At 32.0% G+C, this 19,185-nt stretch overlaps 1 long non-coding RNA gene across 1 annotated transcript; it reads right to left on the bottom strand.

Moving 5' to 3' along the window:
- Nucleotides 1-12,115: 12,115 nt before the first annotated feature.
- Nucleotides 12,116-17,952, bottom strand: LOC134707037 (uncharacterized). Its single transcript, XR_010105678.1, has 3 exons — nucleotides 17,788-17,952; nucleotides 15,074-15,179; nucleotides 12,116-13,536 (listed from the first exon to the last, which is right to left on the bottom strand). It is a non-coding gene; the product is annotated as an uncharacterized LOC134707037 (long non-coding RNA).
- Nucleotides 17,953-19,185: the final 1,233 nt, after the last annotated feature.

Here is a 19,185-nt window from a genome sequence, read left to right as displayed (position 1 = left end):
AGCCCTGAATTTTTTTTATCAATGTTTCTTATTTATTTGTCTTTTGTTTATTGATTCCCCTTCTGTATTCTGTGAGTGTTGCATTCATTTCGTAATCTAGTAATTTTGTTATGAACTTGATCATGAGTTTAACAGCCACACTATGTGAATTCCATTTTTGCTTTATCATGCACATTGGTCTTTTGGTGTTGTCGCTAGAAACTTGAATTTATACATTTTGCTTTGAGACCAAAATATTGTCAAAAAATTATTAAAACAAAACTTGCATTTTAGATTAAGAAAGGGTCTTCGGAACACCCAGAAAGCATGATTTTACATCATTTGTTCTATAGCTTCTTGTGCCTTTAGTGGCTCAAAAACCCTTTAAAAAAATTTTTCCTCGCTCCGCTCGGCGACATATGTTAGCCGATACATTTAAAACAGTCTAGCTACAACCAAACTTTAATACTATGAATGTATGCAATAGATGTAGATATGCAGTTGGGAATATAAAAGATTCATTTCTGCCAAGGATGATGATTAATTCTGATTAAATGGAACATAATGACTTGACTATACATGTATTATTTATAATACACAAATCATTTAAAAATTGTATGTTTTTCGATTATCATAAATATAGTTGTGAAAATGAATAATCAGTCCCTTGCTTTAATGAAAATGAAAAATCTTGCTTCAATAGTGCAGAAAATGATTAATCTGTCCTCTTAGTTTACAAAAATAAATAACCGATCAAAAACAAATCCTCCTGCCCCACCCCACCCCCTAGAATATCAAATGGTCGTCCCCTAAACCCCTATACACCGGATTTTTCTATAGACAACCAAACATTGAAGTTGTATCACTACACAAACTAGACGAATCACTTGGAAGACTCACTCACAACCAAAACTTGCCCAATATAGTGTTAACAGGAGATTTTAACATCCCTGATATTCAGTTGAAAGATGTATATTCTATCTGATTGCCACTACAGTACAACCTAGAGGTAAATGAGACCATTCTGAATACTAGTATCACAAACGAACATAACAAATAAACAAAATATTACACCAACCCGAGGAAACAACATACTTGATAAATAAGCTCATCATAGATACCAGGATTAAAATTTTATATGACTTAGTTTTCACCACCAACAAAATCTCATAAAGAACATATCTGTATAGAGCAGCATAAGCGACCACGAGGCAGTTAATGTGGACATCAAAACTAAAGTTAAACCAACGAAAAAGAAACCACGCAAAACATTCTTGTACTCCAAAGGGAATATACCAGGTATACAGACCAGACTGAAGGATGAATTTCCTGAATGTATAAAGAAGCTATTGACATTTGTTAGGAAACATTTAAGCTATTAAACCAAGAGTTTCAAATGGTGAAGTTGAAATCATCCCTCGTAAATTTTACGGACGCCATCACGAGTTGGTTGACCGTTATGGGATAACCGTTTCACAGATGATATCGGATATGTTCCTCACGTCGTGACTACAGTCCACTTTCCTTTCATGCATGTGACCTACCGACTATTTACCGGATTTATTATAACACGAGCAACACGACGGGTGCCACATGTGGAGCAGGATCTGCTTACTCTTCCGGATCACGTGAGATCACCCCCAGTTTTCGGTGAGGCTTCGTGTTGCTTATTCTGTAGTTTTATATATATGGTGTGTCATGTGTACTATTGTTTGTCTGTTTGTCTTTTTCATTTTTGGCCATGGCGTTGTCAGTTTATTTCCGATTTATGAGTTTGACGGTCCCTCTGGTATCTTTCGTCCCTCTTTTAAGACCCTTCTTACATCACTCATGAATATATACCACAGAAAATATGAATCAGTAGATGGAACATCTCCTGGATCACGAGAGATATTAAGAGAGCAATTCGTAGGAAACAACGACTATATAACAGAGCTAAAAAGACCAAAAAAGAAAAAGACTGGGTAAAGTTAAAAAATATTAGAAGATCCATAAAAAAACAACTAGAAGTTGAACATAAAATCTACTTGTCTAACTTATTAGAAATTAAAGATGAAAACAATACAGAGTTGCCAAAGCAGGGAATCACCAAACAGTTTTGGAGATATGTAAAGTCAAGAAAAGAGGAGAATAGTGGTTTATCAACAATTAATGTAGATGGAAAAATTAAAGAAGACAATACATTCAAAGCAGAAGCACTTAACAACCAATTCCAGTCTGTTTTTACAGAGGAAGACATGGCTTCCTTTCCAAACATGGGACCTAGTACCCTCAATAAGATTGACGACATCAAAATTGAAGAAAAGGGAATAGCAAAGTTACTAAAAGAACGAAATATCACCTTATCTGAAATAAATATTTGAAAGATCATTATGCCTAAAACAAGTCCCTCGCTATTGGACTCCTGCAAACAAAACAGAACTCTTCAAGAAAGGAGATATATCGAAACAAGTAAATTATAGACCGCTTACATCAGTACCGTGTAAAGTAATGGAGCACATACTCTTTAAACACATCATGAAACACCTAGAATGTAATAATATCCTTGCAGACTTCCAACATGGATTTCGGCAAAAGAGATCATTTGAAACACAGCTTATAATAACAGTTGAAGAAATAAGCAGATATTTAGATTCCAAACAACAAACGGACTTATTAATACTCGACTTCAGTAAAGCCTTTGACACCGTCCCCCACAACAGAATCCTCCATAATAGTGATCAAAGGTACCAGGATTATGATTTAGTACGCCAGACGCGCTTTTCGTCTACATAAGACTCATCAGTGACGCTCATATCAAAATATTTATAAAGCCAAACAAGTACAAAATTGAAGAGCATTGAGGATCCAAAATTCCAGAAAGTCGTGTCAAATACGGCTAAGGTAATCTATGCCTGGGATAAGAAATTCCTTAGTTTTTCGAAAAATTCAAAGTTTAGTAAACAGGAAATTTATAAAAATGACCACATTATTGATATTCATGTCAACACCGAAATGTGGACTATTGGGGTCCATAAACTAGACCAATATGGAGTCAGAGAAGACATCCACGGGTGGCTGAAGTCTCGGTTGACAACTAGACAGCAAAAAGTACTAGCAGACGGCGACGAATCAGCATCTGTACATGTAAAATCGAGCGTACCACAGGGCACAATGCTTGGGCCATTTATATTGTTCCTTTTGTATATCAACGACATAGCCTAGGTATCGACATTAAATACTCAATTAGATTATTTGCAGATGATAGCCTAATCTACGTAGCTATACAATCAATGAACCATTGTCTTCAACTCCAGAAGGACCTGACCACCGTGGTTATCTGGACTAAGAAATGGCAAATGATATTTAATCCAACAAGATGTTTTGTATTGCGTATAACAACAGGACGACAACCAATAATCTACCCATATGAAATGGAGGGACACATCCTTGGAAAAGTCAACCACAATCCATACCAATCAAACACTTTATCATCGAATGACCACATCGGAAATATCACAACAAAAGCAAATACAACTTTAGGCTTTATACGACGGAATCTTGCTAATACCCAATGAATATAAAGTGTCAGGCATATATAACCCTTGTACGACCAACACTAGAACACGCTAGCAGTGTATGGGACCAACATCTCCATAAACACATACAACAGCTAGAAATGGTCCAAAGGAGAGCAGCCAGATTCAGCAGGCATGAGTATTCTCGAGACCCAGGCATAGTAACATCTTTATTAGAGGAACTAAAACTACCACAACTACAGGGGAGACGAAAAACATCACGTTTACTCCTTTTTCACAAAGTCATCCACCAACTTATTCCAATTCCAATTCCGGAATACTTCATGACACCAGCAAAAATGCCGCGTCAGTTCCATCAAAGACGATTTGTCAGATTAAGATCAAGTTCTAAACAAAGAAAACATAGCTTCTTCGTAAGAAGCATCACAAACTGGAATGAACTACCGCCTAGCCTATTGGACATTGATGACTATGAGGCATTCAAGACCAACCTCATAGCAAATGTTTTATTTGCACTGGTACCTGTACATATGATTTTAAAAGAGAACATATTGGATGACACAACTTTAAATTTAACATATTCGTGTGATGAGTCAATCGACTCTTTACGGATTACCCATGAAGATATAGATGTAGACTGTTTATGTCCATTGGCAAATTAAATGCAATTTCATTACCAAAACAAAGTCATCTTATACAAAATTTAATCCTGGTATCTATGATGAGTTTATTTAGTCCGATAAGAAAATGAACATTGCTTTGTACTAGATTGATACACCCAGAAGAATTTTTTACATCCTATTAAAGTCACAAGGAAACAATCTGTCATTATTTCCGGACTACCAGTCCAACCTTTTTAATCTTTATCCCTAATATTGTGTGCTGAGTGGAGAAGCAAATACCAATTTTATTCTCTTTCAGCGAACCATCCAGGGTTAAAACAAACAAACTTCCACACTAGAGCTATCATCCCTACCATGACCGTCGAGTCATTTTGGTTATAAAGAAAAACTGTTTCAGGTTCAACCCTGCTGTCTGCTACACATGTATGTGTTGCAAGAAACTCGTATACCATTAGTTCATTCGAATATAACTCCTTATTTTAAAGATTAGTATGTACCAATACCGGTAATGTATTAGACCTATACCAAACCAATTGCAACTAAAATGTTCAATTACAAACACGTTTGTCAGGTTCTCAATATTGACGACTTCAAGTCTAAACCTACTGTGCTAGTTCCCAATTCAGATATAATCCGGCTGGCCACGTTATTACCGCAGACCTCAACATTGTTAATAACACCAAGTCTTCCCTGCGAAGTGTTTTATCGATCCGAAATATCGTGAGCCTAAATCCATCAATTGAAAATACAACTTCAAAATACTGATGATTCGATTCAGTCGAGGATTATGCCAGGCAATCGTCTAAACGTGAAAGAAGACGTAGATACTCTTTCCGAATGGATTTAGCTGTGAGGTCGTCGATACAAATCAGAATTTAAAAGAAACTAAATGGGTCTATCAATATCCATGATACGTCAATCTTTAAAGACCAAAATGTTACAAAATATGTTGTCTAAAAAGACTGACTTCATACAGAAACTTCTTAGAAGAAAGATAAGAAGTTAGCAATATCTTTTAACTTTTCTTTCCGCTATATAGATGATGTTCTCTCACTTAATAATTCAAAATTTGACGACTATGTTGAACCCATATATCCCATCGAACTAGAGATAAAGGATACAATAGATACAGTTAAGATTGCCTCATATCTTGACTTACATCTAGAAATTGAGCACTTGAGATCACCCCAAGTATTTGGTGGGGTTAGTGTTGCTTAGTTTTCTATGTTGTGTCTTGTGTACTATTATTTGTCCGTTGTCTTTTTATTTTTAAGCCATGGCCTTGTCAGTTTATTTTCAATCTATGAGTTTGACTGTCCCTCTGGTATCTTTTGCTCCTCTTCTTTACAAAATGGTTTTTGTATGAAATAAGACTTAATTTTAGAGGCAAAATATGAATCTTACCAATTATACTCCTTTCAATTCTCTTTTAAAAATTGCATATCATTTCCCCTTGTAGTTTCATAATCAAATATGAGAATTCAAAATCATTGACTGTAGCAATGTTTTTGTTTGATCAGAAACAAATGAAGAGAGTTGGTAGAACATTCAAACTCATAAAAACATGGTCAAAAACAAACTGACATTGCCATAGCTAACCAGTTGCTTCGCAGGGCGCAGCATTATACGACCGCAGATGTGGAACCCTGAACAGATGGTACAAGTATGGACACAACTTTTTAAGTTTGATACAACTATAAATGTGGATTGTGATTAAATAGTTGACACAACATAGGTTTATGTCACATTATGATTTTGGACCCTTTGGACCTTAATGTAGACCAATTTGAAAACTGGACCAAAAATTAAGAATCTAAATACACAGTTAGATTTGGCATATCAAAGAACCCCATTTATTCAATTTTTGATGAAATAAAACAAAGTTTAATTTTTGGACCCCGATTTGGACCAACTTGAAAACTGGGCCAATAATTAAAAATCTAAGTTCATTTTTAGATTCAGCATATCAAAGAACCCCAAGGATTCAATTTTTGTCAAAATCAAACAAAGTTTAAGTTTGGACCCTTTGGACCTTAATGTAAACCAATTTGAAAACGGGACCAAAAATTAAGAATCTACATACACAGTTAGATTCGGCATATCAAAGAACCCCAATTATTCAATTTTTGATGAAATCAAACAAAAAGTGTAATTTTGGACCCTTTGGGCCCCAAATTCCTAAACTGTTGGGACCAAAACTCCCAAAATCAATACCAACCTTCCTTTTATGGTCATAAACCTTGTGTTTAAATTTCATAGATTTCTATTCACTTATACTAAAGTTATAATGTACTGATCTCAATTCAAATTTCTAATGAAGTTTGCAACAATAACTGCTCATTTAAATACATCATACAATATTAAAATGTAATAAAAAGGGCTTGTTATCACTGAATGGTAAAGATTGTTTTAATTTATCAGTTGGTAGTAAAAATGAAAATACATTGTATATTGTATAAAACAATGATTAAAGTTGATTCAACTACTATTCTATACAAAGAAAGATAACTCCAATTGAAAATTAATTGCTATTGCACAATATTGTGCAATAAGATATTTCTTGCTATTGTGCAATACTGTGCAATTGAAAATTTCTTGCTATTGCACAATACTTAATATGATAATTTTGAATCCTGATTTGGACCAACTTGAAAACTGGGCCCATAATCAAAAATCAAAGTACATGTTTAGATAAATATATCAAAGAAGCCCAAGAATTTAATTTTTGTTAAAATCAAACTTAGTTTTATTTTGGACCCTTTGGACCTTAATGTAGACCAATTTGAAAACTGGACCAAAAACAAAAAAAAATCTACATACACACTTAGATTCGGCATATCAAAGAACCCCATTTATTCAATTTTTGATGAAATAAAACAAAGTTTAATTTTTGGACCCCGATTTGGACCAACTTGAAAACTGGGCCAATAATTAAAAATCTTAGTACATTTTTAGATTCAGCATATCAAAGAACCCCAAGGATTCAATTTTTGTCAAAATCAAACAAAGTTTAAGTTTGGACCCTTTGGACCTTAATGCAAACCAATTTGAAAACGGGACCAAAAATTAAGAATCTACATACACAGTTAGATTCGGCATATCAAAGAACCCCAATTATTCAATTTTTGATGAAATCAAACAAAGTTTAATGTTGGACCCTTTGGGCCCCAAATTCCTAAACTGTTGGGACCAAAACTCCCAAAATCAATACCAACCTTCCTTTTATGGTCATAAACCTTGTGTTTAAATTTCATAGATTTCTATTCACTTATACTAAAGTTTTAATGTGAAAACCAAGAAAAATGCTTATTTGGGCCCCTTTTTGGCCCCAAATTCCTAAACTGTTAGAACCAAAACTCCCAAAATCAATCCCAACCTCCCTTTTGTGGTCATAAACCATGTGTCAAAATTTCATAGATTTCTATTTACTTAACTAAAGTTATTGTGCGAAAACCAAAAAAATGCTTATTTGGGCCCTTTTTGGCCCCTTATTCCTAAAATGTTGGGATCAAAACTCCCAAAATCAGTCCCAACCTTCCTTTTGAAGTCATAAACCTTGTGTTAAAATTTCATAGATTTCTATTCACTTTTACTAAAGTTAGAGTGCGAAAACTAAAAGTATTCGGACGACGACGCCAACGTGATAGCAATATACGACGAAAAATTAAAATTTTTGCGGTCGTATAAAAAAAAGGAAAGGCCAACAGACAAACAACAGTATAAATAACACAACAAAATTTGACAATGGTGATCCTCATTTTAGTTTCAATTAGACAATACCCTAGGACCCACAATCATTGTTATATTCAGATTTACCAATTTAAAATTTATCTAACCTTACATGTCAAAATCTTTTGAAACTTTTTTTTAATGGGGTTTGTGTTGCTCAGTCTTTAATTTTCTATGTTGTGTTATGTATACTGTTGTTTGTCTGTTGGCCTTTCCTTTTTTTATACGACCGCAAAAATTTGTACGGTGGAAACAATAAAATGTGTATTGTTTTGTGACACCTAAACAATGTGGAATGCGTAGTTTAACTCAAGGTAATTAAAAGATTAGCATTATGTAATTCTAATCTTTTGATTCTCATTCAGTGATATCTAGGCGTCACGGTTCACTGGCATTTCAGGTGTGAACAACATTTCGTATGAATTGTAAACGGGAGTCAGTCAAAGTTTCAGACACAAAAATGTAAAAAAAAAAATGAAAATTAACTAACGGGAATAATAAGATCGCACAATAACTGGATAGCTGTTGTATATTTTTATATTTTGCATAAGATCACTTTTAATGAATTATGACTTTTGATTACTTTAGTAACGATGAAATACTGAATTATTTTAATTGAAGTATAAATTTATAAATAAAAATAGCCTTCTAAACACGAGTTTATGAACTAAAAATTGTACTATTTTAAATTAGGATCGGCAGCCTTAAATATTTCAAACAGATCATTAACAATTGCAATCATATAATTAAGTCCATCAAAAGTGATCTTTAATTACCTATTTAGGAATTAATGTGCTCATCAAAATATTTTAAATCTCACAACACATGAATGCTTCAGATATTTGAAAAAAAAGATGTTTTAAAAAATTGACAGGAAATTAAAAGATCTAATTCGAATGGAATCGACAAATTACGAACAGATATGCTTTTCAAGTGTGAATCAGATGCTTCGCAGGGCGTAGCTTTATACGACCGCAGAGGTTGAACCCTGAACGGTTGGGGCAAGTATGGACACAACATTCAAGCTGGATTCAGCTCTAAATTTGGATTGTGATTAAATAGTTGACACAGCATAGGTTTCTGACACAGAATGAATGAACTTAAAATTTTTGTTTTCTCTTAGAGCAATTCACTATGCTGTTTAATATTAATCCTCTCAAAAAAATGTTTGAAGAAATTTTCTTTTTATTTATGAAATTTCAAATGAGAAAAAATGAACCCAATTTTTTAATCACATCCCCCTTTCCCTTATTCCAAAACTAATCTCAATTAAAATATTCTAATGGAGTTTGCAACAATAACTACTCATTTAAATACATCATAAAATATTAAGATGTAAAAAAACTGCTTGTTATCACTGAATGGTAAAGATTATTTAAATTTATCAGTTGGTAGTAAAAAGTGAATATACATTGTATATTGTATATAACAAAGATTTAAGTTGATTCTGGACAAAGAAAGATAACTCCAATTAAAAAAAATTCTTGCAATAAGATATTTCTTGCTTACTATTTTGGACAAAGAAAGATAACTCTAATTAAAAAATAATTTGCTATTTCACAATATTGTGAAATTAGATATTTCTTGCCATTGCACAATACTGTGCAATTGAAAAGACTTGCTATTGCACAATACTTAATATAATAATTTAAGATCCTGATTTGGACCAACTTGAAAACCGGGCCCATAATCAAAAATCTAAGTACATGTTTAGATTCAGCATATCAAAGAGGCCCAAGAATTTAATTTTTGTTAAAATCAAACTTAGTTTAGTTTTGGACCCTTTGGACCTTAATGTAGGCCAATTTGAAAACTGGACCAAAAATGAAGAATCTACATACACAGTTAGATTTGGCATATCAAAGAACCCCATTTATTCAATTTTTGATGAAATCAAAAAAGTTTAATTTTGGACCCAGATTTGGACCAACTTGAAAACTGGGCCAATAATCAAGAATCTAAGTTCATTTTTAGATTCAACATATCAAAGAACCCAACCGATTCATTTTTTGTCAAAATCAAACTAAGTTTAATTTTGGACCCTTTGGACCTTAATGTAGACCAATTTGAAAACATGACCAAAAGTTAAGATTCTACATACACAGTTAGATTCGGCATACCAAGGAACCCCAATTATTCAATTTTGATGAAATCAAACAAAGTTTAATTTTGGACCCTTTGGGCCCCTTTTTCCTAAACTGTTGGGACCAAAACTCCCAAAATCAATACCAACCTTCCTTTTATGGTCATAAACCTTGTGTCAAAATTTCATAGATTTCTATTCACTTATACTAACGTTATGGTGCGAAAACCAAGAAAAATGCTTATTTGGGTCCCTTTTTGGCCCCTAATTCCTAAACTGTTGGGACCTAAACTCCCAAAATCAATACCAATCTTCCTTTTGTGGTCATAAACATTATGTTTAAATTTCATTGATTTCTATTTACTTAAACTAAAGTTATTGTGCGAAAACCAAGAATAATGCTTATTTGGGCCCTTTTTTGGCCCCTTATTCCTAAACTGTTGAAACCAAAACTCCCAAAATCAATCCCAACCTTTCTTTTGTGGTCATCAACCTTGTGTCAAAATTTCATAGATTTCTATTAACTTAAACTAAAGTTATAGTGCGAAAACCAAGAAAATGCTTATTTGGGCCCTTTTTGGCCCCTAATTCCTAAAATGTTGGGACCAAAACTCCCAAAATCAATTCCAACCTTCCTTTTATGGTCATAAACCTTGTGTTAAAATTTCATAGATTTCTATTCACTTTTACTAAAGTTAGAGTGCGAAAACTAAAAGTATTCGGACGACGACGACAACGACGACGCCAACGTGATAGCAATATACAACGAAAATTTTTTCAAAATTTGCGGTCGTATAAAAACATCAACAAAATTTATACATAATTGGGAATGTCCCTCTTTAAATACTCTTCGTCTCACACCGTAACTATATATAATACTTTAGCTATTTGACCAACGATGTATAAAATAAAAGGGACGAATTTTATGTCATCTTTCCCTATTTTTTAATTTAATTATAAGTCTATTTCAACTGTCAAGATTACCCCCAAAGCGGACAAGCAGTTTATTCTTTAAATTGCTGTCATTGAATATCAAGAGAGAAAATAAATCCCGAAATTGATTTGAAACTTTGATACTCTGCAGTATTCCTGGGAAATATTCACATCCCTCGGGGATTATTAGTGTACTTCCAGTTGCGTATATATGACATGCATGTCGGAACAATTGTGATGATGACGAATTTCTTCCTTTTTTCGAAATAATTTTTTATAAATAATTTTCTTTTCACCAGAAATGTTGTTAATAAACAAGCGTTTGAGTTTAGTAATGACTATATATTATATCACTTTCGGACACGCAAGATAGAGATGTATATTATACACCTAATAGTTCAAAATGGAAAGATATAAGTTATCGGCCATGTACACTGATCAATACCCTAAGAAGTGAAACGATGCATGCATTTGCAAGCTCGACAGGAAATTGCTTGAATACCTGGACGTGTCACCTCACCCCTTACAATACCTTTAGCCATGCGGGTGATCAGTGGAGCGAAGATCCTAATTTATTTGAATCAAGTTTATTACATAAAAGAATTATGAACTAATTAGATTTTCGAAAACAATTTAAGTTTCACGGAACACTAATTTATGATTTGAAATTTGACTTTTTAACTAATTCCAATATTATCAGTCTAAAAATAACAGATCATGGTTATTTCTAAAAAAAATTAAGAACATTTTCCGTATCAAGTTAGTAATTAGTCAGATAAAACAACCGTACGATTGACAAGATATCGACACGCAATTACGACTACATTGGGTTACTGTAGTTTTGGTCCTTAGACATATCGTGGTTCAAATCGGCAAAGGTGACAAGATGGCCGAACGCAGAGAAGTGATACTCTAAATTTAAAATCGATGGCGATCTCTTATCTAGCAGAATAAAACTTTAATATCTATGAATTTGAGCATTTTTATACAGAATGGACATAATATCAATTTTTGATTTTTTTGCGAAGTTTCCCTTTAATATAGATATAATTATATATATATTGTAAATGGACAAATGAAAATAACATGTCCTAAGTAACTCTTTACACATTTTCTCCAATAATAATTCATGAAATTAAGTTAATTAGAATTATTGTTGTTTCATAAACAAGACCAATTTGATATTTATACACTATATGTAGTTACAATATTCTATTCTGCAAATTTGCATGGCATTGATACAACACATATTAAATTTTCACAACTTTTTATTTAACTTAAAAATATAAAAATAACATATAAGTTCACATAACATTGTGTCTACAAGTCAGGACAAATCAAGTCTTCATAAGACGATTATGTCTTATCTTATATATAATGCATAAACTAAAAGTAATCTTATCAAACTTATTGGCAAGGATTTCATGGGACAGGATAACACTCCGGAATACATTTTCAAATAATATGCATGTATAACCATTCTTAATGTTTACAAGACTTCATTAAAAATAATCGTGAAAACTTTCTACGCCTGCCTTCTGATATTTATAGTTGTGAACATGTTTTGAAAACAACTTAACAACACACAAAAAGACAATCAGAAAATAAATTACATGCAATAAATAAAATAATATGGCTTTGGTCCTACCATAAAGTAGGTGATCAGTGAATAAAAAGAAACCTTGCAATGACAAAATATAAAACATTTAACTTTTAAAATCGTAATTTTCTGTCATTACAAAGAGATCAAGTCATGTTAATAACTTTTCATCACACGAATATTCAATTACAATATTTTAAAATAGATCAATAGCTTTTCTTGTTGGAAAATTTTACACATCACTTTCTTCAATATAAAATAAAATGCTTGAATTCTTAAATACACTAATATTGAACAAAACTAACAATGCAGTAAGTACATGTACATGGTCATACTTGTAGATTGGAAATGTTCATCTGACCATGAATTCATAATTTTGAATCTGACATTCTTAACTTGAGGATAAGAAAAAACAAAACAGAAATCACCACCTCATGCATCACCACAAATACTGTTTCTTCTTGTTTTGAGCTTATAGATGTTACATTGAAACCTGGGAAGGCACATTTGCTGGTAACCAATCAATACAAGTGATAAACACTTTCATTTCAAAACCTGTATTCATAGAATACATGCAATTAATTATGCTTACATTAATTAAACTATGTATACAATATAGACAAAGCAGATCTAGTCAATTTAATGAGAACAAACACAATAGAACAAATGTCATTATCTGTCGGTTAACAAGTTGTCATTTCATTTTGCTTTGTACTAAATGTATTTCATACTTATAAGTTCTTCCCAACATAGTTACCTTACTGGGAAAATAACTTTCTCGAAACATATGGACTAAGATTTCGAAATTAGACTATTAAAGAGGGATATGGTTAAAAAAAAGCTTAAATAACGTGGCAAAGTGTCATCATAAAACTATGCTTAAATAACATGGGAAAGTGTCATTATAAAACTATGCTAGAGACATTATTTTTGTCGTCCAACTAATGAACAAGTTGCTGGTGTTTCTGATAACTGTCTTGTACAGAATAAAGACATACTAATGCCACACATTGCTAACACTATCGCTGTCCGTGATATAAGTTTCTTTGATGTTCTTCCCTCTTCATCAGCCTGTGAATGAATATATAGATAACATTATAATTCTGTCCCATGGAACATTAATATGAACAATAAGAAATGTGGGGTAAACATAAATAAACAGCAACGACAAAAAATATCTTCTCTGCTTTAAAAACAGTTCTCTATTAATTAGCCCTTCATATGTATTTTAAAGATATATGATCTAAATTTTATTGCATCAATGTAAGATTTGGTATGATTTCCAGCAAAACATCTCTCCATCAAAGACAAAATGACAGAGAAGTATACATGATAATATAGGGTTTAACCGGTTATGGCATGAATATTGGGGAATATTGTCCCAAGTAGAATTTTATATTGCACGAGCTTACGAGTGCAATATATGTTCTATGAGGGACAATATTCCCCAATATTCATGCAATAACCCTTTTATTGTATAGCAATATAATATTTGAAAGTAAAAACTGGTTAAAACTAAGATTTTGTCGTTGATGAAGTCATGAATTTTGAAGATTTATTGCACTAGTGCAATATTGGAATTTATTGCACACTAACTTTGGTTACTTTTTGTGGGAAATATTATATTGCTATACAATAATAATTGATATTGCTGTGATAATAACTGAGTCTATATTCCAAAGCAATAGTAGAGATATTGAACACTAAACTTCAGTTTGTACAAACTTGTTTGATTTGTATGTTAGCACAAATACAAACATGTAATGGTAACATAATACATGTATGGTATAATACCATCTAGATCTAGAACAACAGTAATTGTTGAGTCCAAATTATCTACCTGTGAAAGGCTCTGAAAAAATTGCAGGTTTGTTAAAACATATTTCTCTATTTTTGTATGTAAATAATTACTCAAACCAATTATTAACATATATACTGCAGCTGTGCTATTTGAGCAGTCAAATTGCATTGACCGTATATTCATATGTCATATACAGTCACTGACCGTATATCACCTTCTTTATGACGTTGACAATGTGTTTCCGTAGAGTTTTATTTATGACGTCAATAAAACATACAGGTTCGCGGAAATTTAACGTCGTCCGCTTCAAATTAAGAAATGATGTTTTTTAACCAAAATACTTCATTTAGAACAGTTTTGAGAGCTGCAGTATATAAAGAATAACCATACATTGTCTCGAAATATCAATGTTATTTGTACTCGGCTCGAAACAGGTAGAAATGCTCGGCATAGCCGCGCTTTCTACCTGTTTTTAAGCCTTGTACAAATATCATTGATATTTCGAGACAATGTATGGTTATTCTATATATATAATGTACATATATTACATGAATGAGTGCATGTGGAAACAGGATATTATGCTCTATGGTCACGTTATTGTTTCTATGACATATTCCCAATTTCCATTCTCAATTTTATTGCCTGATGATTATCAAGAGCAAGAGACTGATATTGTATACATGTACTGTACATTGATTTTTTGCATGCAAGATATCTAATATAGGTTATTTTGTTATTGTTCACTTGTTTATATTCATATAATATTATAAGGATTGTATTTAGTTGTTAAGTTTCGAACACACTTACTATTAATTTCATAAAAGTGAAACCAGATCTACTTAATCCAGTCTGTGAAAAGTTCCTTGTAAGATTCAGTAGAGTTGCCATGTTCATTACTAGTCTGTAAACAGCCCTGTAATAGAATGAAAGAAAATAGAGATATATACATGTACAGTATCACTCAAAGCATCAGATCATGGCAATAAACAAAACTGTTTCATTAAAGGTAGAGAGAAGGTCCCTTACAGTACATACAGTATCCTGACATCACAATATTTCTTTTTCCTTTCACTTAAATTTGAAATTATTTCTTTCACAAAATAAAAATAAAAAAGAAATTGCAATGTAAATACATAGTCACATATATTTCCAAGTTTAGTTAGGTCCTGTTATTTCATCAATGTAATACTTTTCCATAGGTATGTACTCTATTTATAAATTAAGAATCATAAGGGAAATCATAAGAAAGCATTTAAGTCTTAGGGTCACCAATAATTTCAACTCTTTGACTTTGTTGCAGTTCACAAATAACCAACACATTCAAGTTTTGTTATTTAATACAAAGCCAACCTTCTAGTATAAACATTTAATGGACAATTTCAGCATAACACTTTTGACTCCTATAGTTTTAGTTAAGTATACATGGATCTATCATGTCTATGTGTGTTCTCTTTTTTTTCTCCGACTGTTGTCGACATTTTTTTATTTTACGACATGAAAAATTATTATATTGAAAAGTATTACTGTTAGTGTTATTTCTTAAGCTTTTACTAACAGTTTTTTTACACATATATACATAATAATTTTAATATCTTACTTTCTTACAATGTATGTTCTTTCTATCTAGATGTTCTTTATATGTTTGTTATGTAAATATCACAAAATATACCACCACTATAATGAGTATTTATACTGAATATTGAAAATAGACAATACTCAATTAACATGACAAGTTTGTAGCAATTAAATTGACATTTCTTAACATTTAATAGCCATAAGTGACAGCTTTCACATTAATTAATATAAAAGATAATTGTAATTATATAAATAATTACTCATATAATCTCATTCTTTCATTTTCTCTTTCAATATTTGAACTTTAACACTTATCCAGTCAGGGGTACTATGTAAACTTGTGATTTCAGAATGACTTCTTTAAGTGTTTTTGGGTGTGAAATATAAAAAAAAATCTATAAATAGACACAGACTTTTTAAAATCACTGGAACAAATAATTTGAGAAGATCACTTCAATAAGTATTTATAACTTTTTCTTAATATTTTTCTTACAAGCTTGATTTTTTTATTGGTAAAAATAATTCCATTGAAAAAACAACTATGTACATCTAGAAATTGTCTTTTGCTTGATAAGCCTGTCAGTTTTTACAATTTATTAAAAATGTGCATTTTCTGGAATAATTTGTAGATCAGGACATAACCTTGAAGTTTATCATTCTAACTCTAAAGAAAACCAATCAGGTTACATAATATTGTAGACCTTTGTGACAGTCAGAGTAGTTAATGAATATTGAATTACAGAACTTAAGGCGTCAAAGAAAAAAATTATAATAGCCTTTCAAGACGTCATAATTATTTGGACTACTTTGACTGTTCTATACTTTCTATACCATGTATATTGAGTTAGCATGTTAACTTACAAAATTCAATAAAAAAAGTTGGAAAAGTGTAACGCCATATATAGATTTCACTAGATATTTTAAAGTTAAATTCATGCATGTTGTGTCTAAGAAAAATAATTTTTAAATTTTGAACTGCACAGGTTTGTCTGCACTCCTGGTTGTTTGTTACATACATGATTACAGAAAACAGACAAAATAGTTATCAAAGGTACCAGGCTTATAATTTAATACCCCAAATTTTGACATAATGAAAAATATTTGACGCCACAATGGAGAAGTGATCTCAGGTCAAGCAGAACAGAAATCCAAAAAGCGATAAGGGGTATTGTTATTATCACTCAAGATACTAAAAGTTACATCTTATTTTTATTCATTACACACTGTCATGACTTAGAGTGTGAAATTTATACTTACAAAATAATTTGAAGTTATGACAATAAAATAGAACTTAGAAAAGTTCAACTGATTCAACAGAAAAAGGCTCAACAATAGACCACTTTCGAGTTCATCCGTCACCTGAAAAAACTCGTCAATTATACGCGCCTTTATCACCGTCATTTGTGCGTTTAGGGGTGTCGTCACTTCTATTCCAATGTTGAGCGAGTGGTTGGAAAACTATAATTCTATATTGTACGAATTATTCGGCAAATTGAATTCTCAAAATTGACAACCAGCACTGCTGTCATTAGGGAATTGTCATTAAGTACCTACAGAACAACCATTATTTCTAGTTTATCCTACACAGTGACGATCACTAAGACGCTTGATGAATGTAAATAGTGCAGGGATACAGGCGAGCCCCTCGATCTTGTAAATGACGTCATAAAGGCATGTATAATTGACGAGTTTTTTCCGGTGACAGATGAACTCGAAAGTGGTCTATTAGGATAAAGACTTAGAGGTACAGCAGGCGGGGCCCATCACACGGAGTGTGTTGCTGGATTATTCACAAATCTACACACGGACACAGACGTCAGTGATCAAGCCGGAGAACACGTGAATTTGTATGACAATCCAACAGAAATATTATTGATATATCATTATTATTACAACAAAAAATGTATAAACAACCTGTATGTTATTATGCCATATATTAAGTTTACCTTTAAACCAGTTAATTTTCAATTTTCTTGCTGGTTCAGAAATAAAGCGACCTTCCCAGTTTACATTTTGATCTTGAGAGACAGATTGACCTTGTCATCTGGTAACCTATGGTACAATTATTACGATGTTCAATCGAAACCAGTCAGAAAAGCTAAAAACATGTTTACATATTTTCGAGTCAGTATTGAATAACTTGCGATATTCAAAAGAAGTGATTTTAGAGACCATATATATTCGACACGTGCCAACCGTTTCATATTGATCTTATTATTAAAATAAAAAAAATAACTGAAAGTTTTATTTATTGTAGATACAGTGTATATGTATAATTGTAACACTTTCTTGAAAATCTGAGTTCACTGGATTTTTGTATGTTCTAGTTTGGTATCTACGTAAGATATATAATTTCAAAAACAAACTTTGTTTTTCTTTTCTCATTTGGTTTGATAACATTTGAATATTATTTGTACAAATTTTAAAGAAAAAGTCAATTTTTAAATTTGATAAATTACCGCTGATAAATGCCGTTTTTCCCGAGTCGTAGTAAAATCCTGAAACTTTGTTAAAGATTAATTATTTCCAAAGAATTGTTACTTATCTTTTGAAATAAAAAGTTAGGTACGTGTCACGGTTTATCCAAATGATACTGAAATGAAAATGTAAGGAACAACGATATTATGAGTAAATATCTAAAATTTTGACCCCTGAAGCAGAAGAATATATATTTTTTTTATTTTTACAAAAGCCTAGGGGAACAATACTTTGTATGCCTTTTTCCGTAAAACGTTCATCGTGGGAACGAAACTATATCGTATGCCCTTAGTGTGATTTTTTTTTGCTTTTAAAAATCATATAAGAATAAAAAAAAGGCCAGAGGCTCCTGACCTTGGACAGGCGCACAAATGCGACGGAGTTAAACATGTTTTTGATATCTCCACCCTCCCCGTATACCTCTAGTCAATGTAGAAAAACAAACACACAACATTACGCATGCACAGTAAAACTCAGTTCAAAAGAAGTCCGAGTCCGAAGTCAGAATAAGTAACAAAAGAAAATGGACAAAATGATAACGATACATAAATTAACAAAGGACTACTAGTAGTTACTGACATGTCATGCAGCTCCAGACATCAATTAAACTGATCGAAAGATGTATAGAGCTATTAGTTGTGTGTTCCAGTTGATAAACATATGTAGTACGTATAGTATAACGAAATCGGAGATCTATGTTTTAATCTCTGTTGTTACCAGTAGCTGTGTTTCATACGATCTTTTTGCATGAAAACCATGTTGTTTAATTGTTATGTAGGATATTCCGTCCATCTGGGAAACTATGTGTTCTAGCATTTTTTTTATATGAATGCTGTTAGAAGAAACTAGTCTGTAGTTTGCATGCT

This window comes from Mytilus trossulus, chromosome 2 (genome assembly GCF_036588685.1).
Source record: "Mytilus trossulus isolate FHL-02 chromosome 2, PNRI_Mtr1.1.1.hap1, whole genome shotgun sequence".
In the NCBI taxonomy this organism is placed as follows: Eukaryota; Metazoa; Mollusca; class Bivalvia; order Mytilida; family Mytilidae; genus Mytilus; species Mytilus trossulus.
The sequence above is the reverse complement of the archived record's forward strand: the minus strand, read 5'-3'. Positions and strand labels throughout refer to the sequence as shown.